The sequence below is a fragment of the Lycium barbarum genome, chromosome 3 (genome assembly GCF_019175385.1).
Source record: "Lycium barbarum isolate Lr01 chromosome 3, ASM1917538v2, whole genome shotgun sequence".
Lineage (NCBI taxonomy): Eukaryota > Viridiplantae > Streptophyta > Magnoliopsida > Solanales > Solanaceae > Lycium > Lycium barbarum.
In genome coordinates this window covers 116991087-116997372 of record NC_083339.1, presented here as the reverse complement: position 1 = coordinate 116997372, position 6286 = coordinate 116991087, and positions in this window count along the sequence as shown.

The following is a 6286-nucleotide window of genomic DNA, read 5'->3' as shown; positions in this document are numbered from 1 at the left end:
AATTGTTGCAGCTACAATTGGGGTGTGTTGGGTATGGAGGTTTTCCAATTTTGTTACGTTCGTTTGGTCAAAAATTTTAAAAAATATTTTCTTTTGAAAAATATTTTTCTCAAAATTAGGGAAAATGACTTTCATAATAAAAGTAGGGAGAATAAGTTCACAAGTTCATTCCACCAATCACTAAAACTCAACCACTCCCAACCCCCACCCACTCCACCCCACCCCCACGCACCACCCCATCCCTCCCCCCACCCCAGCCCAAAAATAATATTTTTTTCGAAAAAAAAAATTTGAAATTATTTTTTATTTTTTGCAACCCGCACCCTATCCCCCCCCCCCCACCCCCCACAAAAACTTATTTTTTTAAAAAAAAAAAGTTTTGATTTTTTTTTTGCACCCCCACCCCACCCCGCACCTTACCCCCACCCCCCTGCCCTCCCGTGCAAAAAAAATTAATATTTTTGAAAAAAAAGTTTTGACATTTTTTTTGGTTTTTTGCACCCACCCCCACGCACCCCGCATCCTACCCCGCAACCTAACCCCCCAAAATATTTTTTTGGAAAAACAGTTTTGACATTTGTTTTGGTTTTTTGCACCCGAACCCCACCCCCCTCCAAAAAAAATTGAAAAAAAGTTGACAATTATAAAAATTGAATGTTTGCGTGGTAAAAAATTAAAACTTTTGGAGGGGGGATGAAAAGATTATTTTTTTGGGGTAGGGGGGTGTAGAAACCCGCAAAAACAATAAGAAACTTCAAAAAAAAATGTTGGGGTTGGGGGGGGGGGGGGGTGTTGGTGTGGTATGGGTTCCACGCAAGGGGGGAGGGGGTGATGGGGATGTGGTAGTGTAGAAAATTCAGAAAAAAAAAATAAAACTTCAAAAAAAAATGTTGTGGAGGGGGGTGGGTGGGTGGGTGGTGTATGGGTTACAGAGTGGTTGCGGGTGGGGGTGCAAAAAACAAAAAAAAAATGGAGGGGGTGGGGGCGTAGGGGTGGGTGGGTAGGAGTGGGGTTATGGGGTTGGGTTGGAGTTGGTGAGGGTTGGGGGTGGGGGTACAAAAAACAAAACAAAAAAATCAAAAGAAATTTAGGGGGAGGGGGGTGGGGGCATAGGTGGGTGGGTGGGAGTGGGGTGTGGATGGGGTGGGGGTATGGAGTTGGGTTGGAGTTGGTGAGGCTTGGATGAGTATTTTCCAGGAAACGTTTTCTATTAACCAAGCGAACATAAGAAAATAAGTAAGAAATTCACTTACTTTCCACTAACCAAACGAATATGAGAAAATAAGTGGAAATTCACTTATTTTCTAGAAAAACATTTTCCTCCATACCGAGCACACCCTTAATTTCTCTTCTTCTTCTTTTTCTTTTTTGGTTATTTGTGTTTGTTTTTATTTTTAAATAAGACAAATATATTTCTCTAGCAAAACTTTTATTATAAGGTTGTGAGAGGTTGTTGAATTTTGAGATTGAAATAATTTCAATTAATTAGGAGTGAAAATGAACAATTAAAGAAGTAAGTTTTGACTTCTATCTATATCAGTGACTAGGAACATTGTAAAATGAACATATGCTCAAGTTTAAAAGGGTATTTGAAAATTAACGATTTTCTCATTTGGTGGATAATTTGGTGCTCCTTTCCGGTGCCCTATACTCTCTTAAGCTTGTGGTTACACTTATTTCGGAAAAGGCACAAATATGCCATCAAATTATCGGAAATCGCTCATTTATGTCACTCGTCAATAATTTGGCTCATTTATCCCATCGAACTATCGGAAATGGCTCATTTATGTCACTCATCAATAGTTTGGTTCATTTATGCCATCACCGCTACCAAAATGACTCATCCATGCCAATTTTTCATTAACGCCGATTTTACAATACCAGATATGACATGTAGCCTCCAACTAGATTATAGTTGTGGGTGGATCGGGTGTATGGCTTGGACTTTTTTATTAATTTGGGATTCAAAATTGGGTTGATTTAAATAAACGACGTAGATCTCTAATATTAAACCAGCCAAATTTTAAATCCCAAATTAATAAAAAAAATCCGAGCAATACACCCGACCCACACACAATCATAATCTAGTTGGAGGTCACGTGTCAATTATGATATTGTAAAACCGACATGTATGAGTCATTTTGGTAACAGCGATGGCATAAATGAGCCAAAGTATTGATAAGTGGCATAAATGAGTCATTTCCGATAGTTCGATGGCATAAATGAGCCAAACTATTGACGAGTGTCATAAATGAGCCATTTTCGATAGTTCAATACATATTTGAGCCTTTTCCGTACTTATTTTCTCTTGAGATGAATATAGTAAATCACACTCACTATTAATGTTGAAAGTTTGGGAGAGAGTGGTCGAGATGAGGATGAGAAGGGATGTGTCTGTCTCCGAGAACCAATTTGGATTCATGTCGGGGCGATCAACTACAGAAGTCATTCATCTTGTAAGGAGATTGTTGGAGCAGTATAGGGATAGAAAGAGAAGCTTACACATGGTGTTCATTGACCTGGAAAAGGCGTTTGATAAAGTCCCTAGGGAGGTCCTTTGGAGATGTCTAGAGTCAAAAAGTGTACATGTGTCTTACATCAAGGCAATTAAGGACATATACGATGTAGCCAAGACCCAGGTTAGGATAGTGGGGGTGACTCAGAACACTTCCCGATCTTGATGGGGCTGCTCCAGGGATCAGGCCTTAGCCCATTCCTATTTGCATTAGTGATGGATGAACTGACGCGGCACGTTGAAGGAGAGGTGTCGTGGTGTATGTTATTCGCAGATGACATAATACTTATTGACGATACGCGCGAGGGAGTTAACGACAGGCTGGAAGTATGGCGACTGACTCTAGAGTCTAAAGGATTCAGGTTAAGCAGGACTAAGATATAGTATCTAGAGTGCAAGTTTCGTACCATAGAAGGCGGAGGCGGAAGTGAAACTTGATGAACAAGTCCTACCCAAGAAAGATAGTTTCAAGTATCTTGGTTCCATAATACAAAGAGATGGGGAGATTGATAATGATGTCGCTCATCATATCGAGGCGGGGTGGGTGAAATGGAGGCTCGCATCTGGGGTACTGTGAGATAAGAATGTGTCGCCTAGGCTTAAAGGTCAATGCTATAGAGCGGTGGTTAGATCGACCTTGTTGTATGGGTGGAGTGCTGGCCAGTCAAGAACGCCTATGTTCAGAAGATGAGTGTAGCCGAGATGAGGATGCTCAGGCGCCCACTAGGAGGGATATGGTTAGGAACGAAATTATACGGGACAAGGTGGGAATGGCTCCCGTAGCAGAGAAGATGAGGGAGGCGAGACTAAGATAGTTCGGACATGTGAAGCCGAGGTGTGTGAGGTTGGCTATATTAGAAGTTAGTAGAGGTAGAGGTAGGCGAAAAAAGAACTAGGGAAGGTGATTAGACAGGACATGACACCACTTCAGCTTACTAAGGACATGACCCTAGATAAAAAGATGTGGAGGTCGAGGATTAGGTTAAAGGGTTAGTAGGTAGCCTAGTGGTCTCTGTGACAGTAGTATTAGGTAGTAGTAGTGTAGTTTCGTTTCTTCAATATATATTATTATCTGTTATCTCATTTGCTTTTTATCGTGCTATTTTGTTACTATATTTCTCTTCATACCATGCTTTTTACTTTGATATTTGTTGTCACATCACTGTTTTTACTTTCGAGCTGAGGGTCTATAGGGAATAGCCTCTCTACCCCATAAAGGTAGAAGTAAGGTTTGCGTACATCTTACTCTCCCCAGACCCTGCTTATAGGATCATACTGGATATGTTGTTGTTGTTGTTGTACAAGTGTTGGCCCAACTCTGCCTCGAGGTTGGCCTTTTAAGATTTATTTGTACTTTTTCGTATAGTTTATTGATATTTCAGCTCCCGGTGCTCTTCTGAACCTTTCATTGTGTCAATTCTTCTTCAATGGGAGAATATCAGAGGGAATTCCCTTTTTCAAGCCTCTAACCTAGTTCTGATTTAGTTCTCCATCGAAAAGATCTAAAATATCTTCTCCTCCCCCATAAAGTAAGGGAGATCGACATTATCCTTATAGATAAATAATGATAAGGAGTTGCAAAGGACATCTCTTGATCCAAATACATGACCTCTCTTTCCACGCAAGTAAATTATTCTCTCCTTATGAAGTCTAAAAAAAAGAGAAATACCTTTGCATAAGGCGAAAAATCAATATTTCTTCAAGAGATCAAGGATTGCGAGTCTTTACATCCAGTCCTCCTTGATTATACAGCATGACAGAAGGCAAAAGTCATGAACAAGATTCTTTGCCCTTTTTTAGTAAAGCAGTGCATTATGCATTTCCTTTTTAAATTCTAAGAATACACATCAAATTTTCATTTATAGAGTACTCACGAAGTTAAATAATTACGCCACTAAACTATAGTGAGGGATCATCAGAATACTATTCTACCTCGTGCAATTATTCGAATTGATTTGTTGGGCCAGTAAGTTAGTATGGTTTATCCCAGAAACAAACATCATTTTAGGAGTTACTTTTGATCATGGGCTATCCGCATTAATGCCCTTATTTTGGGGTCGTCTTTACTTTTTGCCCATCAAAATGGAAGTAATTTTTGCCCTTCGCCTAAAACCTTAGGATTTCGGATTCGAACCCTTGCTTCAGGAGAAAATTAAAAAAAAAAAAATCGCTAGGCAAAGGTTGTCTATAAACTCTGCCCCATCAGGCATAGTTTACCTGCAAAACTCTCCCTTAAGGCAGAGTTTGCAGGCACAAATGTGCCTGATGGGGCAGAGTTGCTTGCAAAACTCTTCCTTCAGGCAGAGTTTGCCTGCAAACTATGCCTTAAGGTAGAGTTTTGCAGGCAAACTATGCCTTAGCAGACTCTACCTTAAGGCAGAATTTTACCTTCAGGCAGAATTCTGCCTTAAGGCAGAGTTTTGAAGGCAAACTTCTGTCTTAAGGCTAGGGGTGGGCATGGTACGGTATATACCGAATACCATATCGACACCGAAATTTTTAATACCGTGATTTCAATATTAGGGTATTTGGTATGCATTTTAATATTTTTGGTATTCGGTACGGTATTCGATATTTATAAAAAGAATATCGAGATACCGTATACCGTACAGAATTTTATACTACATATACAATCCATATATATTATATTTAATACTATTAAATATATAGACTAGTTTTTCTACAAAAAAAAATAGATCTCATTCAAGTTAGATTTCGGATGTCACTGAATGGAATTTTTGGTGTAAAATTGTACAGGACTAAGGATTATGCTTAATTTTGGTTAATGTTGTTTAGACTTTGTAACTTTGACTACTCTATCGTGATTCAAATGTCATTTTTGTGTAATTGAATAACGAAGAAAATTGGTCGTACTTTCTTTTGAATATATCTACATGTGTAAGGTGTTAGTTTAATATAATTGAGACGTTCCTTGAAAAGTCGAAATCATAATTCTTTATTAGATGAGTATATATGTAAGTTAAAGTCAAACACACTATGGTTACCGAATCACCGTACCGAAAAATACCGAAACCGAACTTAGAAATACCGAACCATACCGAATTATTTTGTATGGTAATGGTATAGTATTTTTAGAAACCGAAAATCGAAGTTACCGAACCGAAGTTTCAAATACCGTACCATGCCCACCCTTACTTAAGGCAGAGTTTCACAGGCAAAACTCTGCCTTGCGATTCCAAGTTCTGCCTAGCGAATTTTTTTAAAATTTTTTACTGAGCGGGAGTTCGAACCAGGAACGTAGAGTTTTAGGCGAAGGGCAAAAATTAAAGACCACTGCATTTGAAGGGCATTCTGCACGAAAAAATGTTGGATCATCCGTAATCTAATTAGAGATGTCAATAGAGCAGGAAACCTATATATAATTTTATTTATTTTTTCTTCTTTATTACGTTCTTAAAAGACAAAACAAACTCATTCTAACCTAATAGCACTAGCATTCTGGAAACCAGCAGCCCAAAGATGTTATAAAGTCCAAATCGAAGCGCCCCAAGTGAGCACAACCTTTTTCAGCTAGCGGCCCCAATTTTTATGCTAAATATTTGAGGTGTGCCTAATTTATAGTACTATGTTTAATTAACAGTCAAAATCAAAAAATTTAGTATTCGATATAGTATCTGATTTAATTTTATTATAAATTGATATTCGATGTTTAAAAAAAAGAACATCAAAATACACACTAACTTACACGTATTTTAGATTGTAACATAAATATAGACCTATATTTTGCTTTCTTTATTCTTACAATTTTTT